The 23,023-nt window shown below is 39.7% G+C and overlaps 2 long non-coding RNA genes across 2 annotated transcripts in view; one reads left to right on the top strand and one right to left on the bottom strand.

The window, feature by feature from the left end:
- Nucleotides 1–1,775: 1,775 nt before the first annotated feature.
- The window catches only part of LOC106032012 (uncharacterized), a 116,788-nt gene continuing 95,540 nt past the window's right edge, over nt 1,776–23,023 (bottom strand). The window contains exons 4-9 of the long non-coding RNA XR_010833530.1: nt 16,686–16,847; nt 13,412–13,538; nt 6,255–6,316; nt 5,799–6,070; nt 4,997–5,091; nt 1,776–3,193 (exon numbers count right to left, since the gene is read on the bottom strand). This is a non-coding gene — a long non-coding RNA (uncharacterized lncRNA). The remainder of the gene's footprint in view (nt 3,194–4,996; nt 5,092–5,798; nt 6,071–6,254; nt 6,317–13,411; nt 13,539–16,685; nt 16,848–23,023) is intronic.
- Nucleotides 14,194–22,115, top strand: LOC106032011 (uncharacterized). The gene is made up of 3 exons (XR_001204589.3): nt 14,194–14,402; nt 14,981–15,093; nt 21,878–22,115. It is a non-coding gene; the product is annotated as an uncharacterized lncRNA (long non-coding RNA).

Here is a 23,023-nt window from a genome sequence, read left to right as displayed (position 1 = left end):
ATACATAAAAAGGAAAACACGGGATTTGACAGAATATGTTTTTTCTTTTAACTTCAAGGCAAACTACCAGACTATTTTGGTTTACAGATAAATCAAACAAAGAACTTTTATCAGTTTGCATGAAAGTCTCATTTTCAGCATTGGAAAGATTAAGCTTCGGAGCCTTATTCCGTGTGTGCACATGGGGGATTACAAGGGAAGTACTGTAAATAATGACCTTGTCGAAGACAGATTAGCTTCACTGATTATATGGTAAAATAGTTTTGCTTTCTGCACTGATGGATTAAAATATCCATTGGCGGTTTCTGTAAACTAGTAAAGCACGTGGTTATTCAGGGTAATAGGGTAATGGCAGTAGCAGTATCTGACAGCCCCATTGCTGCCTTTTGACATTATTCATGGTATTCTGATCCTCAGTCTGGGGAGTTGGATCCTCAGCGTTGCCAGATGTGTTTGCAGTGGCTCAGTGTTTATGTGACAAAAAACATTTCCTTTAGGAATTCCCTTTATTTTACAGTTACAAGGTCACACTAAATGCAAATGTATTGGATCCACCTTGTCCTTATGTTTATATTCCTTTGAAGTCAAATTTTCAAGACCTATCTCTGACTTTTCCCAGTTGACTAAGAGCACATACAGGCTGATTTCTCACTAACTTACCCCCAATATTGACATTTACACTTGTTTAAGATATCAGTAAAATTGAAGTACCTGGACTATTCCCACTGAGATTCTCTTTTCTCATTTTTTTCTCTTATTTTGCCATCTCTAAAAAAGCTCTCAGGAGGAACATGGAAACAGTATACGTAGGATGATTAAGACCCTGGATATGACAGGCTCTATGCTCTGTCTTAATGGTGACTAAGAGAGAGAAAAATCTGGCCTCCAGAGAGGCAGAGCACAAAATGCTATGGAGGTTCTTGCAGCCCAAGTTGTTATCTTAATACAGAAAGCAACAGCCAGGCACTCCTTCTCTGCGTGAGAAGTTCAGGGTTTCACAACACACTCTAACTTGCTTACTTTCCCAAACAAGACGAAAACAAATCCACCAGAAATTGTCAGCTACCTGTCACCGCACCCATAAAATGGTAAGATATCAAAAAATCCTGCTTACCCTGGGGATACCATTTCAAATTCTGTACATACACAGTGCAGGACGGCGACAGAAGCTCACTTGGCTTACTTGTGCAGAGTAACATCTAATGTAAAGTAACTGGATAAAAAAGTAAAGTCAATTTGGTTCACAATGCTCCTGTGTAAAGGACAGCACAGCACAAACAAATGTAGTTTATCGAGGAAGTCTTGGCTTACACTAGATGGATTCTTCACACAAAGCAAAGAAACCAGGGTTTTATAGTGGCTTGTAACAGTTTTGTCACACTAGCAAAATTGGTTAATGTTTAATTATATTGAATTGAGAAAGATTTAAAAGTCCTAGATTCCGACTTCCTAAATTATTTCAACTACAGATGCACTATGTTAAGACTTTTCTTGAACAATATGATCTATCAAATCTATTAAGCTGTGTGAAGTGGAGCCTGGATTTCTGTTCTAAATTCATGTTAGTGGAAAATAAAATAAGTAGAGAGGAAAGAGAGGATTGTACTGTGGATTTTTTTTTTTTTTGGTGTTGGGTTTTGTTGTTGTTTTGTTGTTGTTGTTTTTGAAAGTATAGCACAAAAATTGTTTTAGACAGGTCTATGAAAGGTGGTCACCAAAACTGGTCATTCAAAACTGGTCTTCAAAAAGGCTGTTAACCCTACCGATGGGTATTTGTAACATTTCTTAGCCTGTGTATGTAATGCAGTTTGTGACTGCTGTGTAATGGGGCTGTAGCCAAACAATATGTAAACCAGTCACATCGAGCAATAGTAGCAGTCTGTCTTCAGAAACACAGAGCACAGTTCAAGCTACAAAATACATCCAGAATGTTGAAAAAACAAGGAGGTTAACTTATGCTGAACTCAGCGCTGCTCTAGCTGGTTTAAAACCTCAGCTGTATTTACATTGAAATGCTGAAATGGTGGAGACAAAAAAACTTGAGCCTCAGCTCTGGCTGTGCGTGCAAGTAATTGGGAGAAAAAAAGAAAAAAGTGCTCAAAAAATAGGCTGTATACCCTTGATTAAAGGAGAGGTATCTGGACATGCACAGGATATAGCAGAGGAGCTCTTGATGTAGAAAGGCTTTAATAAGTAGCCACCCAAGGAAGGCAACAGACTAATCACAGAGTCCAATGAAAACAGAAATCTTTCAACAGACAAAACCAACCCCTTTTGTGTTTTTTCTGTAGCTGAGAGAACTTTATCTCTTGTAGATAATGAAAAATACACATCCAGTATGATAAATATACATCAGCATATAGCTAGCAATTCACTTTTTCTGGTAATAACATTTTCTCTCTGTTAGTTCTCTTTGTTTCTCTAACAGTCATCCCATGGATATTTTCATGAAGACATTCATGAGAATAGAGAATGCACTGTCTTGTAGAGACAGGAGAAGAAAAAAGTTTCTGAAGGCTATATTCACCATACCGTGCCCAAGGGACTTCATGTACTGTCTAACTGCGCTGACTGATTTTAGCAGGAAAAGGCAAAATCAAATGTGTATCCACAAACTGGGAGATAGATAAGAGGCTGTTGTGCTTTCAGACTGCATTAAAAAAATGGAAGACTAATTGCTTTTGCTTTTCTTTACTATTTCTTAAGAGTCTTTGAGAAAACACTGATTTTCCCTTTAGTGCACTTTTCCCGAAGTTTAATTTTCCAATGGCTTGGGGCCTCTGAGAGCCTCTTTTAAAACTCTGGTGACAATTTTGCATTCTGGAAGGAATTTGAACATGTTATTGCATGGTCCAAAATATATCAACTGCTATAGATTATATAACAAACATAGTTTAACATAAAAAATGGTGTCATTACATGTATAAAACCAGAAACTTAAAAAAAAAAACAACTACATTTTTTAATATAAACTCATTTGTCAACTCCACTTCAATAAAGAAAAAATATTTTAATTATTTTAAATATGACCATAATAGTTTCCTCATGAAAGACTTTTCATGAAAGTATAGGAAAGAATTTAGTATTATAGTATTCTGAACATTAAGCAATCATCATTTCTAATTACAGCTAGGCAGTATTTGAAGTGTATGGGATCTGTCTTTACTTTTTCTGATCTTCACCTTTCTCTGACCTGAAAAAAAGTAAATTATTGAACCAAATGATAAAAAAGTTATTATTAAACTAGACAGTAAAATACCTCTCAGACATATGGTATCATACAGAATAAACAAGGTCAAATGGAAGTGAAAAGTATCTACAACTAATCAGTGAAGGATAAGATTTTCAAAAGCCCCACTGAAGATGGTGGGAAGCTCCCACTGACCATTTGCAAGCCAATTCTGAGCAGTATGGAAAACGCTAACCAATCTAATTTTTAAATTCATGTGCTCATTGTTCAAAATTATGCGACTAAGTAATTTATCGTATAGCAAAGGTTTATCCTATTTTATGTTGCATAATAAAGGGGTGGAAACACTATGTAAGATGCTGTCAACAGTCAGTTATTTGTGAACCAGTTTTATTATTACATTAGTGGACACTTGTTATTCTTGAGTCTACATTTGTTTTGTGTCACTGGCTATATTAAATTGTAATGTTTCTGTTTTCTGATTTTTTTTTATTATTATTATTATTTTTCTAAACAAACGTGTATATAAATATTAAGTTAGAGGTACAATTACAAATGACCTTGTCTTGCCTTTTCTTCCAAACAAAGTCAGGGTTTTTATTTCAATACCTGTAAACAAAATTTTGGAGTATTCACTCAGTTCTGGTGGCCAGAATGGCAGTAAATGACCATCTCTCTAAGGCTGGCAGAAGACAAAACTGCTGAAGTAGAGACATTCCCAGCTTGGTGGAGAATTTTGAGGTGTCTCTTGAGCCATATACGCATCTGGCAAAATCTGAGAAAAGTACTGAGGTACAATCATTGCCCCCAGGCCTGTCATGGACACGACGCACCAGCCAGACCTTCTGTTCTGAGCAAGCAGCTGTTGCTTGAACCAAAATACCGTGCAGCCACTCTCTCACCAACTGCCTAAGACAAGCATTTCTATTTCCTTGAGCCCAGAGGTCTTCAGCACAACGGCATGGTAATAGCTTTACGAGTGAACACTATCTCACAAGTGACGGGATATAAACCTGTTTTCAGAGAACTGCTTGCAGTGCCGTAAGTCTGTGTCACCATCCCTCCATCAAACTCATGTACACCAAAGGGGCCATAAAATTCATTCACATCTTGGAGGCCTTTCTTATCAAATAACAATAAATGAAGCTCTGCAGGTCAAATGTTGATTCTAAAATGTATCTAAGTACTGTTTAAATTATAAAACTATGAGAAAGCTGAGTATTGTCATTATCATTAAATGCCACCCCTAAAAATGCATAAGAAACATTGCCGATTGTTCTGGGAAGGAAGTTACTGCTATGGAGATATTACAATTACCAAGTACTTTATATCATTTAAAGTATATATTTAGCTTAATTGTGGTAAAACTAGATCGTATTCTGTTGATTTCATAATTACTAGAAAAACTGCAAAATAAAATACATGTTTTGGGGGACTGAGAATTTGATGTGGTTTATAATCAACAACATTGTTCGCAATGACGGATCTGAGTACAGAGAAATTATTTCACGTCGCAGCACTGGGGCTAACACTTGCTTTTCCACTCGCTTTTCATTACCATTGCAAAGTAGTTTTCATAGACAGTGCTTATTTTAGTCATGGCAGAAACTAATGAATTTTTCAGACTTGTGTCTGGGTTTTATTATACTCCTATACAATCTTTTATTATACTCCTACAAAATCTGTTTTTTATGTATTGTACTATCAAAGAGTGGGCTGAGGATGCCCTTACTTCCCTTTGAATCTTTTTTACAACTTTATAATTCAGAAATTTAAACTTCTTTTTACCCATTATGAACTGCTAACCTCTGAGTGTGGCCTTGGTTCTCCCTCTGGGTCACTGTGAAGATTATCTGCACTACAGTTGCATCCAGAGCCTCTATAGTTTGTGCCCTGCTCTACTGAACAACATAAAAACAAGCCTGTAAATAATCGCCCCTCTCAAGAGCCTGCAGTCTGGTATGTTTACAGTACAGATTTTAGGGAAGTAAAAGGACAGTTGAGCTAATTCATTTCAAGCTAACATTCATATCTCTACTCTGTACTGGAGCATAAGCACGACCTAAGTGGATAAGACAAGGGAGAGAGGAACGGGTACTAAATAAGTGATAGGAAAAGGGGAACTCATAATTCCTCCCTCCACACTGCTGACATGAACATGGTATTCACAGCAAGAGACCCAGCAGAGAAGACAAAACATCTTGAGTGAGAAGCTGTCAGTCTGAACTTCATTTTGCCCTTTCTGCAAAATCCTTCTTCGCAGAGACATGACCACCACCAGTGTGATTCACAGCCCTGGTAGATGTTGGAGCTGCTGGAGAACCTCGCCACAAGGTGACACATGTGGCTGCCCCAGTGCTCAGGGAAGACAGAAGCACTGAATGTAGTGATTAACTTTGTGCAGTTTTCTAGTGGAATCTAAAGAGGTAAAAAAAAAAAAAATGGGAGGGAAGGAAAAGGAGAGTTTGGCTGATACAAGGCTCAAGCAGCCACCAGATACTAAACACTACTGTCTTTCTTCTACTGCTTTCACTTGGTCAGTTCATTTCACTCCATAGATCATTTTTCTTATTGGGAAAAAAAAACAACTGACGAATGTTTTTCTTACCTCTACCTTTCCTCTGTTCTGTGTGGGATCTGAGTGGAAGGATGGTGTTACAGATGTGTGACTGCTGTTGTCTACAAAGGTGTTTCCTGCCACTGCTTACATGGAGCTGGCTGTTCCCCTAGGAAGTGGATCATGAGTGCTGAGCAGGTAGATCCTGGCACAGGAGTTGTCTGATACAAAGGCGTGGAGAGAGCAGCACTGAGGAAAACACTGCGTATATGCTCAAAGTTTGCCATTTCTTCCTTGTACGGTGGGCATTGAGTGAACACCATCTAATGCAGAACAAGGAAAAGGAAAGACATTTTAGCGGTAGGAAGGCAGATACTGTGGTGACAAAGGGCTTTGAAAAAGTAAACATAAGTAAACATATTTGAAACAGTAAAAAAGTGAGCTTTTTTTTTCTTTCTTTCTTTTTATCCCTTATGTCATCCATTGTTACAGATAAGCACTCCTTACCTATTCCATACTTGCCTCACAGCCTCACACATCCACTGTCCTGGCCATTTCTTCTGGGAACACTACAGTAATAACAACAAAGAGACAATAATGCTGGCATTTAAATTTGCAGTTACTCAAATTAGTTCTAACTGACAGCTGAGCCGCTACTTCCAATAGAGTAGTCAATACCTCAAAGGTCTTGTTTTGGGGAACACAGGCAAAGGTCATGATTTCTCTTACTCACTGTGCTTACTCTGGAAGAGAAGGACTTTTTTGGGATTGTGACTGCTCATACAGCTCTTGGGGCAGGGAGAAGCAAACAGGACACCGAGAGAAGAGCAGAAATAAATGTGTGGTCAGTGCTGACCCTCTGCAGGAGCAATAGGCTCAAATGAGAATTGTGCTCAAACAAACCTGTTGTTTTTGGGAGGATATTTCTATGACAATCAGTACTGTGATTATACAGCACCAGAAAATGCACATAAACTGGCTTTAAGCCACCAGCTCGGGTACATGCAGGGTAAAACTTCCTGGAGCTGCAACATCCACGTGGGAAGCTGAGTAAAGACGTGGGGGTATTCTTCACCGAGCTCCATGGTGGAGCAGAGATACTGTCAGCAGCGCAAGAACAAGCTAACATGAAGCTAACTTAAGTATCTGATGGCAGTCAGGAGCTATCCTCAGATACCAAGCACTGTGGGACTGGAAATGACAAGGCTGCATGGCCTCTTATAAAACTGTACATCTAAACTGGTCGTGCTGTGTATGACATGATAACAAAGAGCAGATGCAGTTAAAGCACTTATATTTTAACTGGAGGGTGGATAAACCTCTCAGCTGAGAGTCACATACTGACAGCCGTAAGACACAGATCGTGTATCTCAGAATACCAAGGGAAAGCCGTGGGAGTAGTTCCCTGGTGGAAGATGGTAACTGCTCTGCGTGATCCCACGTCTTCTTCAGAGCAGGGTTAGCAAGCAGCAGTGTGCCCAGCTCGCTCCTTAATGATGGAGATGTAGCTGGGGAGAGCAGAGTGACCACACACATGGCCCCACTGCAAATGCAAAAAGGGCTCGCTACTTCTGTTTGAAAACTGGCAAATAGCTGGTAAACAAACACAAACCAGCTTTACAAATTTCACAGGCTTTCTAGGTAGAAAAGTAACAAATGGACCATCAGGTGAAGCAGGAGAATACCCGAAAAAGCCAGACTTATACTTCCACTGCTTATGGCAGGAGTCTTCTACATGTGAACACCTTCACTGCACCAATTCAGGTGAGAATAATGCATGCTTTACTATAGGATAAGGTAATGTGACAACTCAGGCAACATTGCAGACCAAAGATATCTTCAAGGTCTGTAAAATGGTTTGCAGCTGCATACTTGTAATCCATACTTCAAGCAGCTTAATAAAAAATTATAATGTGATTTTTAATATCATAACCTATAATTTATATTTCATTAACTGCTCAAGCTCAATTTTGATACTGTAAAACTAAGCACATTCTTTTAAGCTTTTACTTTCATCAATCAGTTGATTTTTCTGACACATGGCACATCTAATTCAATGGTATTGGATCTCTGTTTTTAAATAATATTCTGTTTTCCAGAATACTGGTATGGTTGTATTTAGACATCTTTTTTTAAAAAAAAAAAAATGTAGTGACAGCCATTTCAATCAAAAACAAGAAAAAAAAATAAAAAACTTTCTTTACAAAGAATAGCACCAACTGAAATAAGTCAGAACTACGAAAGACAAAGCCAGTATTGGGATACTTTGGTTTCATTCATACTGAAGTTTGTTGTGTTGGAAGAGCTATATGGGCCCCATGTATATAAGTTAATACTGCAGTAGATCACCATTGCCATCTCCTGGTAAATAAACCATATAACTGTATTCTGGAGCTTTTTCTAAACAGCCATATATTGTACAACTGTACAGAGATTACACCATAAATAGGCAATAAAGGATTTAGGGTATTTATTGTGAGACTATCATTGCATTTTTATTCTTTGCTCACATAAGACCTTTATAAAGAACTGCATTACAGCTGATAAATAGCGGCATTTGTTCCAATGCACTCCTTACACTGGGAAGAAATACTGCCAGTTATGACTCTGTAAATTAAGGTGAGATGATGGGTATTGTTGTGATTGAAACAAATACCAGTGCTGTTTAAGAAAAACCCACCATAACCAAAACAAATGCACACTCAGAGAGAAGGCATTAGTTTCCCGTGTATTGTGATGAGAGACAAATACGGGACTGTGCTACAGTAGTCAGCCAAGACAATGTCAAGCAGTGTTAAGCCATACCATGAAGTGACAGTAGGGATAGCAGCAGTGACAACCAGAAGCTGTCATTTCACTTCCTGGTATGTTTAAATATTTTATTTTCTTGCCATTTTCATTGCCCTTCCCATTGTCATTTCCCATTCTGCTCCCCCCCACCCTCTCTCATCTATGCTCCCTTTTGTCTTTCTGCAGCTACCTGAAACCTCCTGATAAATAATATATCTCCTCTCCTGCTTGGAGGGGCCAGCAGTGGGCTGATCCTGAAGCCAGCATCAGCAATCCCCAGCAGAAGTGCAGGTGTGTCACACCAAGGGCTGTAACTCCTCACCTTGCTGGGCAATCGCTCATGGTCACGTGAGGAAGGAGAATGAGATGTGTCTACAACTCATTACCCCTCGGACCAGAGTGCAGCTTTCAATGCGATGCTAAGCCTTGATAAATCATCCTTTCAATCAAATCAGTAAACAGAGAGAAATGCTATCTAACTGGCAATAAATTTCAGGCAAGTTCAGCAGGGAATGACAGATTAGTCGAATGCTTGTGCCTTGCTTTGTTTGTATACTGCGGTGCTTCTCTCTGCAACAAAGAAAGTGAGCTCCTGTATTTGCAGCTGCGTACGCACTGTCAGTACTGCCCATTAATATGACACGGAACAGCCCTTTTAACAAGTTTTTGCTTTTTCCCCTAGAAGCAGAAGAAATGTTTGTAACGTTCTGGCAGAAGCTAGAGCTGACGGGTTTCTGACAACACTGAACTTTGTGAAGCCAGAGTTGCATCACGAAGAGCATCTACCTCAGCGTGGCCTTTGCAGTGGTGACAATTTGGCATGTTTCCTTCAGCCACACACCCAAGACTGCAGTAGATGGGGTCAATTGCAAACACTGAACACGAGGATGATAAATGTGGGCAAGTGCAACGGTATTTTAAAGCTGCCGCAGTTTCAGAAAGAGTGAAGATTTACTGAAGCTCAGAAACAGCTGTGAAAAGTTGCAGGGTGTAGACGCTGGCTGAAAAAGAGAGCTTGGAATGAGAGTGTGAACAGAGCCTTGAGAGACTATGAGAAGGGGTTTTTTTTCCTCATCAATTTCATACCCTCACAAGGGGACACAGACTTAGTCTTGGAATTACAAAGGCATTTAGAAACCAAAGTCTCTGGCAGGTTACACTTAATGATCATAACAGCTATTAAGGCCAAGAGGGACTGGAAAACACAGGCTGAATTATTAGATCACCCCAGGGGATCTGGAATCAACACACAGTGCTAATGGTATCCCCAGTCATTGTTATTAGATTTTGCCTAGAAACTTTTCCCTGAAGCACCACTGCAATTATATATTTATTAAATTATTTTTATTTGCTTTGGCTGTTCTCCACTCTTCATAAACATGCATGCTTCCTATTGAAAAGAATAAAGTTGTCTTGGGGAGGAAATGGGCATAACATCACAGGTCTAAGGATAGAACTAGTGGCTTCCTTTGGAAATGGCAAGGAAAAATATAATATTAGAGGAAAGGAGAAGACAGACACAAACTAGAAACTGAGATATATTATCATTTATACATCTGCAGCTGAAAAGAAATCAAGGACCTGCTCATTCTAAGGGGCTGAGAAGAATATGTGTGTCTCAACGAAACCTGAGCTTAAAACACTCTAGGAAAGAAATGGGAAATGCAATTCCCATCATTTCACCTGTGATAAAGTACCATGTTTCCACAAAATGTGACAGAATGTGCGCCTGTTGCCTCCCATGCCCGTGCAGGATTGAAAGATGAAAGCTCCAGTGCGGTGTAGGTCTGGTCCCACATGACTATTTTGGTAGCCAAGGTTGCTCTAAAACATTTGACAGATCTGGAACATCCCAATTGCCTTTGACCAGTAGCAGGTGCAATACTACACATATCAGTGTGGCAGCTGACTGGAATGAATTACTAAACCATTTCAGGCAGTGAAATACAGGATGAATTAAGGAAACAATAGCCACAGAAAGTGTTTTTTACAGTTACATGTGGTCTTCCATGGCACAGAGCTAAATCCCACTAGATTTGCCATGTCCATGGAGCCATTCACTCCTCCATGAGCACCTTTCTAAGAAAAATCATTTTACATTATCAAACCAGGCAGCAATACAGTGCTATCATGGGCTGGCAAACTTGGAACTCAAAAAATGGAAGTTCAGTGGCACCAAGCATCAAATGCATGCAGGACAACAGTAATGAACGCTGCAGTTAATTGCTGCTGGTGTTGCTTCATGCACTTCCTGATCCCCGCTTACGTGACAGCACCTGCACTGCTGAATAATGCTTGTCTGTTTTCTGCACATGCTGGGACCAGTACAAGGGAATTGACTTAAGGCAGATTCAAGTTGCTATCGTTTTTACTTCTTCCAGTAATAAATTTCCTGTCAAGGAGGAAATAAACTTTGACTATTCTCTTATATTTACGTTGCCTACTTCCTTCCAGGGAACAGTTTGACTTGGCGTGCTAGAGTCATTAACAGCAGCTTGACCATCACCAGTCCCTACAAATCATCCAACAATAAAACTTAAAGCATGGTGATTCTGAGAGGCACTAAGTTTGCAGTGTCATGAGAAGAAATGCAGATATCCTAAGCTCTTTAGGGAATATACATATATACACGCACATATATATGAGAAAGCGAGTGTGCACCTTCCGTCTACGCTAATAACCACATTCTATTTCCAAGGCTATCCATGCATCAAGAAAGGAGAGAAACCTCCCTGATCTTTTCTTAATGGTTTTAAGCTCTAAAAATCAGAAGGTGGAAAATAACTCTAAGCAAGTTCTTTGCACAATATAAGTGAGGGTTGCAAGACTGACCTCCCCCTTTCCCTTGAGACTGCATTTTCAGTAATTGTGCTTAAAATATATTCCTGAAAGAAAAGGAGGAGGCAGAAAGGGAGGGAACAGGGATCTAATAATATTTCAAAGACTTCCTGAAACGCAGATCATTGCTGGCTGTCCATCTTATCTTCCTACTCCACATTTTTGAAGATTGGGAGTTTACTATTATGCACTGCATATTTTCCTTTGCATGCATAGGTGGGAAGACAAAGATTCAAGCCTTTGCATTCCAAAAGAAGGACATTTTAATATAGTCTTTGGGACAGATAAGTCAGAGGTACGTTTAAGAAATGCAGAAAAATATGTCTTCACAGAACTGACTGTACTGTCTAACAAGACCTATACAGCAGGATTATACTCTATGGCTTACAAGAGTATTGATCTGTGTGTACTCCTCAGTGGTGTTACATTCATTTTAACATTGATCTCCGTTTCATTATGCCAGTGCATCATGCACTCTCAGTGTCATCTAAGTGCCACTCTAAAATCTGAGTGTCTTCTGTGCTGTCGAGATGTACAAATGCATTGTGCAGCTTGCAATTCAAAACATCAATTCCAAAAGCCTGTTTATTCACGCATGCATCACCCTTTTAAAATAATACCAAGGACCTACCTTGGTAGATCCCTCCAAAGCAAGGTAAATATATAGTGAAGAAGACATTGGTAAGTGCTTTTTCTTTGAGGATTTTTTTTTACTCTATGCATTGTTTGTGTTACCTTTCAAAGAAGCTTGAAAATACCATTTCTTTCCCTAACGGCTTCTTTCTATTCCATTTGGAAAACATTGATTTTGCTCCCCCCTGTGATTCTTATGCAGCACAAGTAAACATGGCTCTGTTTAATATATGTCCAAGTCTGTGCAGTGCCATCAAATTCACTATAGCTCTGGGAGAGAAACCAGCCCCTTTGTTGGTTTCTAGTATTGCTACAACACAATGCAAAATATCACAGTTCCTGCATGTCCAGAGAGGTTACTGGTTTTGTGGATTTGCTCATGCATGCTTTATTCTTCAAAGCACATGGCTGGGCACCAAGGCCTCATAAATTCTGTTGTCAGCTTTAATAACATGCTGTTGTTCAGTTGCAGTACAGTTATAGAGATGCAAGAATACATGGACCAAAAGCTAATTGCACAAACCATTGTGCAAATATACAAGAAAAAAGGTAGCCATTATACCTAATGTGTTAACAAAATGATACACACAATGCTGGGCTTATCACCTAAACCTCTGCTCCATATTTTCTTACTGTTCTATTGCTGTAAGTTAGATATGAGCCTGTTGTCATCAGACTTATAAATATGAGGACAAAAGCCCTTAAAAACCTGCAGCAGCTCCCTGCAGGGATTGTCTCCTTCCCTGCTGAGCATGTCTTCAAGATCATGTGCAGACTTGCTAGTTCCCACTGCATTCTGTAATTCTGGGCAAAAGATAACTGATCTTGCACCTAATTATGCCTTCCTGTGGAGCTAGTGCAGGGCATCTCAACATTCATGCCTCAGCCCTTCCACAATAATCACCCTCGACTTCACTGTGTGATGTACTTGTGTGTCCTATCCTTCACATCTTTGAAACAGGGATAATATTTACCCAGTCTAGTGGAGGAAAATGGTTAGTTTTACTCTCCCCTATGTGTTGTAAGAGATGTGAACAAACTGGAAAAAACACCTATTATTTTACTTTTCCCAATTCCCAAGATTATTCTCTATAAATTCCCTCATTCTGCCTTCATACAGCTCCTCCTTTTTCTTGTCAGTATTTCCACAGTCAACCTATGCTCTTATAGCCATTTTTCTACTTTGAAAACAGTAATGCCATATTTTATTGCTGCCAATCCGAGCCTCAGCACTTCAGACATTGCACCACGGACCCTGATCCAATGTTTAAAGATGGGAATCTTTCCAAGGACATCCTTAGGCACTGGCACTAGATCAGACACTATATGTAAGGACGGATTTCTCATATCCTTAGGTTAACTTCTGAAAGAAAAAGGCTCTATCCAGCAGGAGAGTTACTTACCAAGCTAATATTTTATGCATTGAGCTCCAGAGTGTCACAAGATGATTTTAAGTATCTCAGCAGTCAGAGTCATTCCACATAACGAGTTACCTCTGTTAAATTGTTACCTCACTTACAGCTGAAGCGACTAATTGGGAAAAGAACAAAAAAATACTGTTTATGCACTGCTGTACCACAATGCACTACTGTTCACATCTCAGATTCCTTTTCTTACAAAGATTAGATCTCAAAAAACACCAGAGTACTTTTACTTGCTTTCACTGCCCTTTTTTAATTACATACAATAGGAGCTGACAGACTAACACTCTGGGAGACATCATTTTCACTGAACCTGCATATAAAAGATTCAGTAGCTGTGTAAATGTAAATATGTAATTTATAGAAGGGGCTCCATCTCTTTTAAAGTATGGACATGTAACAGTGTTCTTAAGTTACAGCATCAACAAAAAAATATCATTTCAGCTTCAGCAGTTACTACTGTGGCCATTAGCTGACCACAGGATACATGGTCCTGAGCAAAAACAACATTCTGGCCAGTTCAAAACCACTGCTTGTTAATGCATGTTCAAAGGATACATTCGGTATTTCCTTATTAATTTTGAAAATGTGTGTAAGGCCATCCCACAAAGGGATTGGGGCTTGCAGTAGTTTGCATGTTCTGTATTCAGCTACTGAAGCTGTTAATGCCAGCCCTATGCCAATCACCTTGGTTGTCTCTCCTGGATAGCAGAGCATCCTTTTCTCTATGTTTTGTCATAATGATGGTGGAATTGAGGAGGAGGAGGAGGAGAAAGGGGATGTCATTTCACAAATGATTCAGCTACAGTCATACTTCTCTTCCTACTTATTTCACTGAGTATCTGACAATCAAGAAAGGTGCAATTATCTAAAGTAAAGAAACTGCTATATTAACAGAAATAGTCTTTTACCACAGAGATTAAACATGGAATTTCAGGGGCTCATTCATCAACACGTTGCTTACATGTTACAGGTAATCTCTGAAGATCAGTACAGTTATACTACTGGGAAAAGACAGTGATTAATGGGATCCTGCCTCTGAAGGACATATTTCAGGTGAAAAGAAACGAAAGTAGAATAGACAAGTGGCAAAAGCCAACGAGAAAATCTCTTAATTGTAGTCATTGTGAACTAATTCACAGATGGGTTATAGGAATGCACAAGCTGCAGAAAAATTTTCTGGGATTTTATGCTCTTTTAGTTTGTGACTACAGTGAAGAAACGGCCAGTCTACAGGGTTGCCATAGCAATGTAAACAGTTATTTAAAATGCATTCCTAATGCTGGGGAAAATTGCACAGCCAAGGCTCCAAGCAACAGCGTATTGTGCAAATAGGTCCTTCCATTCCCTCCACACTGAAACTTTTAGGAAGTTTTGCTGAAGAAATGTAACTGCCTCTCCTTCCTCAGCCTACAGCTTGTCTTTGTCTGTGTCTCAACTTTCAACACCCCTTTCAATTTGCAATCTGCCTTCATTTCACTTTTACTACCACTTGTCATCCAACTCAATCCATGGATGTCTTATTTCCCCGACTCCACTGTTCTCTTCCAGTTTCAGAACTCAGCAGAGCTGCCTGAAGAACTGGGGATTCTTCCACATCCATTGGACACTGGAGAAACTTACGCAGGTTCTGGATTTATCGCCGTCATAAAGAACTTCAGTATGTAAGTGCAGCTATGAAGTTAAGGTGCATATGTCCACAAAGACTTCTCATAAAACTACTCGTGAAGCATGTCAGTGAAACTAACAATGAAGCTTTACCAAGAGGGTTGCTAGGCCTCATTACGGTGAACTTCTCTATTACATTCACAGCCCCCAGAACTGTGACACCAGAATGACTTTGAAAATGTAATTTATTAGCAGTTACCATAATAATAACTTTTGGTCAAGAATGACTAATTGTACAGAATTGCCTTGATGGACACGGTGCTCTCTTGCACATTCAGAATCAATGGCTAGCACGATTAAACCTCAGCCCTGTGTTTGGAGATGTGTCACTCGACTGTAACAGACAGCCAAGTAACATTAATTTACTAATTACCTAATCTTCCACTCCAGCATTCAGTCAAATAAACTCCTGACAGAAAGAAGGTACATGCAGATGAAAGGAGAGAAATAGGAAGTGGAGAGGGAGAGACAGAATAAACTGTGAAGCTTTCAGCATTTCCAAAGTGCCCTTCCACAATGGCACCACCACTAACGCCTGCTCTTCCCTCTGCCCCATTCCAAGCTGTTGCATTCCAGCTAGATGCCATTTTTGTACATCCAAAAAATTCAGTTAGATGGAAGTATTTCAAGTTGCAGGAGATTATACTATGTCCATTCTGTATGAAAAGTTTCTTCAACAGATGGAGAGAGATAGTCAGATGATCCCAAAAGGAAAACAGTGCTGCAGAGGAATGCAGAACAATCCCAGAGCTGCTGGCACCAGCAGCAGAGGGAAAGCTCTTCCCATGAGATCAGGAGTCTCTGGTCTTCCCTTACATGGGTATAAACCAGAAGAAACTCAAGTCAAATGATTGGAGTTTCCTAGGTATAAGATTTATTATATAAAGGGAACATTTATTCCCATGATAACTGTTCCCCGTCCTTTGGTTTATCACCCCTCCTCTCTCTCTCTTGGAATGGTGCAGCATAGCTCAAAATTTGGATGTGTGCTGAGGCAGCCCATCTGGGAGCCTGTGCACTGCACACCCACACACAGCGTGTTCAGAGCAGCAGGTGCTGAGAACATCTCTTACTTCCAGTGCTGCAGGAAGCAGAGCTGGTTTGCAGAAGGAATTAAAACCAAAGCAAAGAACATCATTACAGCCGTGCCCACTGCTCCTGCTATTTTTAATGTGGTGTTGGCATTTTCATTATAAGCTCTTATTTCCAGGTTTTATAACTCAATCATAAAAAATTGCTGAGGGCTAAATATTGGCAAGCGGCTCTGCTTGCCAAAAATGAAGTATTTCCACAGTGTAGAGAGAGGAATGGAGTCTCTAACTCTGCTTATTTCAGTGAGAAAGTGATTCTGACATGAACGAGGCTATACCAACAAGCAGCCTTTGCCAGAAACTTTGCTTGATATGCCAGAAGCCCCATAGCCACATGCTAAAGCCTCAGGCACAGCCCACAGGTCCTCAGTCCAGAAACAATCAAACCACAACATTTTTCCTCAACCTTCAGGTATGATTTGCTTTTTGCCTTAGATCTATTTAGAACAAAATAAATAAATAAATGAATAATGTTATACTCTAGAGGCACTACTCACCACAGACCTCCAGCTGTTTAATTGCCCTCATAAGAACCGGAGCCCAAGGTGGCAACCAGGAGAAGTGGCATGGGCTCTGCCTCCAAGTTCTCCTGGGCCAGCTCTCTGCAGTGCAGGCGACCTGGATGGACCACAGTGCAGATCTGGGACCTGAGATGCTGCCTGTGAACAGAAAGATGAAAAATGAGAAGCATTACTAAAGTGATACATGCTCTCAAGTGAATAGCTGCAGCTTCATTACAAAGTTAGAGACAAACGGAATGGCCTCCACTTTTTTTTTTTCACAGGATAGTAGCTGTAAAAATCAGCTGGCAAATGTTACCATACATATACAAATATTTTTTAAGAACCCAGCACTGTGACCTTACTGTGACCTTATCACTCTACTGTGATAAAAAATGAAAAATGGGAAAATAATACCTAGTAGAAATAACAGGAAGACAGAACTAGAGAATACCATCACCTCACAGCCATTCCTGCTCTTGTCTTACAGCTCAGTGATCTCATCTGCATCAATGGCTCTCATCAAGTTAACGGCTTTATGACAGAACTATGCTATTTTAGACACGATATTTTATATGATGTTTTTTAACATAAAATTAGAATTTCTTGAAAATCAACAAAACCTGAGCATTTACTAAGACGAATATCATTTAGTAAAAAAAAAAAAAAAAAAAAAAAAAAAGCAAGCTATATTTCATTCTAGGGTCTGCGTCTTTAAAGATCTAACTGGTGTATACATGTCTTTGTTGTGTGATGCAGCGGTTACCATGGAAATTTATATTTTTTTAAAGTTTAGTGAAGACGATGCAGTCAAAAACATAAATAGCCTGAGTCCCTGGCACAGTAAATTGTACAATGGCATTCTAGAATAAATTTACATGGCTTTTTTTTTTTCTGTAAGCAGATATTCGACACTAATAATTCTTTGTGAACAAAAATACTTTAATTTTCTTAAGATAGCAATTTTAACTTTTAACTGTACATGCTCCTGGATGATATTAAATTATATAGCCCTTCATGTGCTCATCATCTCTGGTTCCTGAAAGACAGTGCAAGATCCAAGCTGCACCATATGGGAGAGTTTCCTGAAGTATTGCTTGTGTTAAAAGTGTTTGTTTGTTCGTTGTTTGTTTAAAGTTTTGCAGGAATATCACCAAAGAGATTTACACCGTGAGGTTTTTTAACGGTTTATATAACAGAATCAGAAATTGAGTTTGGAGTAAGTGTGAGTTGTAGGCCTTCTGAGAACTCATACATATATGCTAGCCTGGAAGCCAGAAAATTCATCTGTGTCTTGATTAGAAAAAGAAAATAATATTTTTAAAGTTGAAAGCTTTCTGTTTTGTTTTGCTTTGTTTTTTTGCCATAAGTGCTTGATAACATAGAAGTGCCTGTAGTGGGCCTGACCAAAGCTGCAGATAATGCAATATCTTGTCTCCAACAATGGGCAAAACAAGACAGCCAAGAAAGAGACAAGAACAGGGCAGACATTGATGAAATACTTCACATATGTGTTCCCCCAGCCTAAAGCCCTTTGCATTTCACAGACATCCTGGGACAGACAGTTTCTAGTCTGTTTGGGAACCTCACTGGATTTATTTCCATAAGCTTGTCCTTCAAGCCCAGTAACCTTTCAGTTTCCTCAGCATCCCAGGGCAAGAATTCAGAGCTGAGCTACAAGGCTGAGTTGCGTCAACAGTAGTCATCACAATATCATAACAAATATAACGTTGCTTTGATGCAAGGTTAAATGACTAATTTTGCTAATGATACAGTGCATGGAAGTAACGTATGATATATGGTCAAAAATGGATTTAAAATGCTTGAGCAAGATGAACAGAGTAGGTTAGTAAGAGGGCCTATTTAGCTGAGTCGGTTTTGGAGTTACTTCTCGAGGGTAACAGCCGTTGTATCTTGCAAGCAAGTTCTTGAAGAAACCAGCAACACAGCTATCAACAAAGCTAACAAGCTGAAGCTGCTCTTTCTCTAGCACTCCTGCTCTGTCATGGACAGAGATCGCTACTTGGAATTTTGCAGTGAAAGAACATCATCTCATGCCTTGGTTTCCCTTCTACTGGGCAAACATGGGTTCTTTCCACAGCAATTTTAAACTCATTAGGATGAATCTGGCAAAGCAACAAGTTTTTAATTGGCCAATAAAAGTAATAAAAGTCTCATTCCTGGAGAAATTTCTAATAGTGATACCATTCTGGCATCCCAACCTATGTTTTCATCTGGTACACCTCGGTGTAGCTCTGTTGGTAAAAAGAGACTATCTTTGTAAGTACCACTTGAAGACCTGACTACTTCCAAACTCACAATAGGAGTATGTTTAATAATTAATTTGAAAGTCACAGATCTTTCAAGATTAAATAGTTGAATTTCTATGCAAGCCATGTGAAATACTGGAATATAATTTATTTATTTTTTTCCTGTCTTCTTAAAGTCTTTCACCCTGACTGGTATGCAAGAGAATTTTTTAAAGAAATGGACCTGCAAAGAAAAACTCACTGTCCTGTATTTTATGATCAGAATAACGCATTCCTTCCAACTGTCCTTATTAATTTATAAACAGCTATGATCCTAGGTTGTTCTGGTCATTCAGATTTATGAGCAGAATAAAATTACTCTCAATTGAGAGAAAAAAAATATCTCTGCTCCAAAGATTCATAACCAGTGATAAGTGTTCACTGGACTATAATTATGTCTTTCTATTTTTCCTATGCTGTTCCAGTGTTTTACTATTTTTTTTTAATATCAGCATTTTAATTAAGCTTTAATCTTCACAGCACCAAACTAAATTAAAAGTATCTTTATAGTGTTGCTTTGGTAACTAGCAGAAGGGGGAAAATTACCTTATCTGTTTGTTCACCATGTTGCAACTGTAAACATCTCAGCTGTGGTCTTTAATCTGCACATTTTCACTTAAAAAAATAAAAAGATGCGTCACACTGAAACCAGTTATCACTGCTGGAACCACAAAGTGCCCACAGTCCTCTAGCGGGATCTCACTGTGCTAGTCACTGACACACATACAGTTGGGAACTCTGCTCCAAGAGATTTAAATACCAGCTAATTAGGCAAGACACGAAAGAGGCAGACATAGGTGGAGCAGCAGTATCCTTCACAGAAAGTCCCCACCTTTTCACCCTCTAGTTCCTTCAGCAAGGAGTCTGCAAGACAGCAAAAGTTATACGTAAAATTCATATGATGCTCCCAGTTTCTTGCACGTAACAGGTGTACCTTTAAAACGTACTTGTCATATGCCTGTCATGTCATTGTCCCAGTTAACATCTAGGTAAAATACTAAACAACAGGTGGAACTGTCCAAGATTAGCAGCTAAAAAAATCCTGATATCCTCCTGATACTGAAAAGACTGTACGACTCAACCAATGAGTTGTGGAACAGGTAAGAGGAAGAGGAAGAAAGTTATTAGACCTTTCTTTTAGGATGAGATATCATTCATCAAAACAACAGTAAGTTCTCATCACCTTCAGACAGAAAAAAGAAATACTTCATAAGATCAATTAAAAAAAATTAATAACCCCACAGATACTGGCTACAGCAGCCAGACCATACAGTTTAACCTGAGTTTCTGCTACCTCTTTGGGAACAGCCCTCTAAACTGAGAGCAGTGAAGAGCCATGCCATTAGACTGAAAGGCTGAAGCAATGTGCATATCAGCATCATCCGAAGACACAGCAGGAAATCTCACATCTGCACAGATAAACTTTTCCAGCCGTAGGACATGAAACAGCGTACACCCCTTCTCCCTACCTCTGCTGCTTATGGTAATCCGTCCTAGGCAAAATCCTTTCCTCCAGTACTCATTTGCACTGAATCGCACCTCTTGAGCCCAGCAGTGTTGCAGGGAGCACAGACTGCATGCAAAGTGACACGCAAAAGCCTCGCACCTGCACGGCTGGCTCCCAGCCGCCTCTGCTGCCTGCCTGCGGCTCCGAGGCCCCGCTGCCTGGCTTCTCGGGGAGGCAGCTGCTCTGCCAAGGGCAAGGCTGTCAAGGTGTCTGTGAGCACAGTGAAACTTAGAGGCTCACTCATTGCACGCTCACCAGAGGTTCGGCAAATTCCCCCAAACAGAACCATTTCCAGCCCCTCACTGTTGAGTTTCACTCTCCGTGTGTACTTTTCCAGTGTTCCCAGTTAAGCAGTTACAGCCTCAAATCCACCACCATAATTATCAGCTAGGTCATCTGCTCAAAGTTCTTTTTATTTTTATTTTTATAAAAAGTTCGCTTAGCAAAAGGGGTTTAAAATGTGCAGAAGTCCACAAAAAAAAAGCCATCCTACAGCTCTGATTGAAACTTACTTTGAATCTTCATCTTATTTTCAATTTACAACTTAATAAACATGAAACATCAAAGCCCATAAACCTAAGGCATATAAAAAAGTGCTGTCAAGCTGTGACAAAGTCAGTGTTCACCAAAGATACATCTTCTCCCACTGAGAGATCCTAAATTTGAGGCTGAACTAAGAATGACAGAACAGGCAGCACTGAAAGTCAAGTTCACAATTGGTGAAATTTCTCTGTTTTCCAATTTTGATGGACAACGAAATGGTTGAAAGCTACAATTCATTTAGGGATGTGAGAAAAATGACAGAAAACAGAAGATACAGATTAAAAACATAAGAACTGTCAACTACTGAACATAAAAGGAGGGGAAAATAAAAGACATTTTATTTTGCAGCACCTTTTTTTATTATGTACTGGAAAAAAAACCTTTTGCTCAAGTCACACGTACTAAATACTTATCTTAATCTTTCTTAAATAAGCCATGGAAAAAACAGATTCTTAAACTAAGATTAAGTGTAGGCCTCGTGACATAGTAATTAAATATGAACAAATGATGAAAACGAAGTCCTGTCGTTCAGTATTCAAGAAGAAAACCTTTCCCCAAAGTATTTTACCCAACAAATCCTAGTTAGAATCATGTAAACAGATGAGCTGTATTGATCTCACTAAGAACAGCCTGAACCTTTTTATTATGTAATGGCTTTTTTCTCCCTAGGAACATATGACTGTAAGGAATATTCAAGTAGCACTTAAGCAAAATAAAATTACTCTGTTCAATACACAAATTATTTCAAAAACCTACCTGTGTCTGTAATCAAGCCATAGGCTGTTTGCTGATTGCTAATTGTTACCACCATTTTCTTTTTTTTCACCTAGGAAGAAGAAACACCCCTGCAAGTAACTTGTAAGCACCGCAGCAGTGATCTGAATGCATCAGGGTAATGCGGCCGTCAGAAATCACTCAGATCAATGGTGAGAGTGCAGTCAGGCTCTTTGTGTGTACTTAGCAAATATAATTATTTTAAACCTCAGCGTGCTTCCATGTTTCCTTGTTATTGCTGCTAATGTGGAAACAGCAAATGAAACCCTCGCTGGGCGGGGACCCAGGCTACAGACTGAGGGCAATATGTTAACCTACGAGTAAAGCGCTTTCCACCAGGAGCATCCCGTAGGACTCGGTATGATGCATGAATTGTAAGAGCAACTGTGGCCGCAGCTGGATTCCACCTGTTCGCCTGCTCTGACAGATGTTCAGGGCCCTTGAACCCCCGCGCTAACTACCAGCTGCACCTTAGTGAGGGAACGGACCTCATTACCACACAAGTGCTTTCCTGATAATATTGCCAAGCTGCAGGAACTGCCTGACCTGTCAGCCTGCTTGTCGGACTAATCTACCCCAGAGAACCACCTTGACATCTAGACCACTTCCCCTGAAGGTCTCACGTCAGCACAAATGCACATCTATTTGTCTCAAGCAGAGATTTCCTTTGCGGAGCCTGCCGCTCCCTGACTGAAGAGCAGGGAAACACATTTGCTCGCGCCAGCTATAGTTTGATGCACATTTACCCACTAACAGTGCTAGATTACACAGTGCGTGCTCATCAGGGCTTATTCCTTCCTCCATGGAGCAGTCCCATTATCACAATCATGCAATGAATTGGATCAGGCAGCAATTCTAGCTGAAAAATGACCAGAGAACTATGTTTGCAGCACACAAAATTTAAGCAAGGTCCTCTTTCCCACCCTATTGAACAGCTGTGCAGAGGGGACAGCATGGTCAAAGAAAAGCTGAGAAGCCAAGGGTATAGCAACTCAATGATTAAGTACGGCCTCAGCTACAGTAGCTCTCCAAATATTTCTTGTATAGCCTACTGCCAGTAATTAGCTCTCCCCATAAAAGACAGAAAACTGACACCAGCATTGGCCTTGTCTGCAAGAGAGCATCTTTTCTACAATATACAATAGTATCCTGGACAATTTACTTGCAATTTGAAAATAGAAACAATAAAAAAGTCAGACTTC

This window comes from Anser cygnoides, chromosome 9, assembly GCF_040182565.1.
Source record: "Anser cygnoides isolate HZ-2024a breed goose chromosome 9, Taihu_goose_T2T_genome, whole genome shotgun sequence".
NCBI lineage: Eukaryota > Metazoa > Chordata > Aves > Anseriformes > Anatidae > Anser > Anser cygnoides.
Note: the sequence above shows the minus strand (reverse complement) of the source record. Positions and strands in the feature narration are given on the sequence as shown.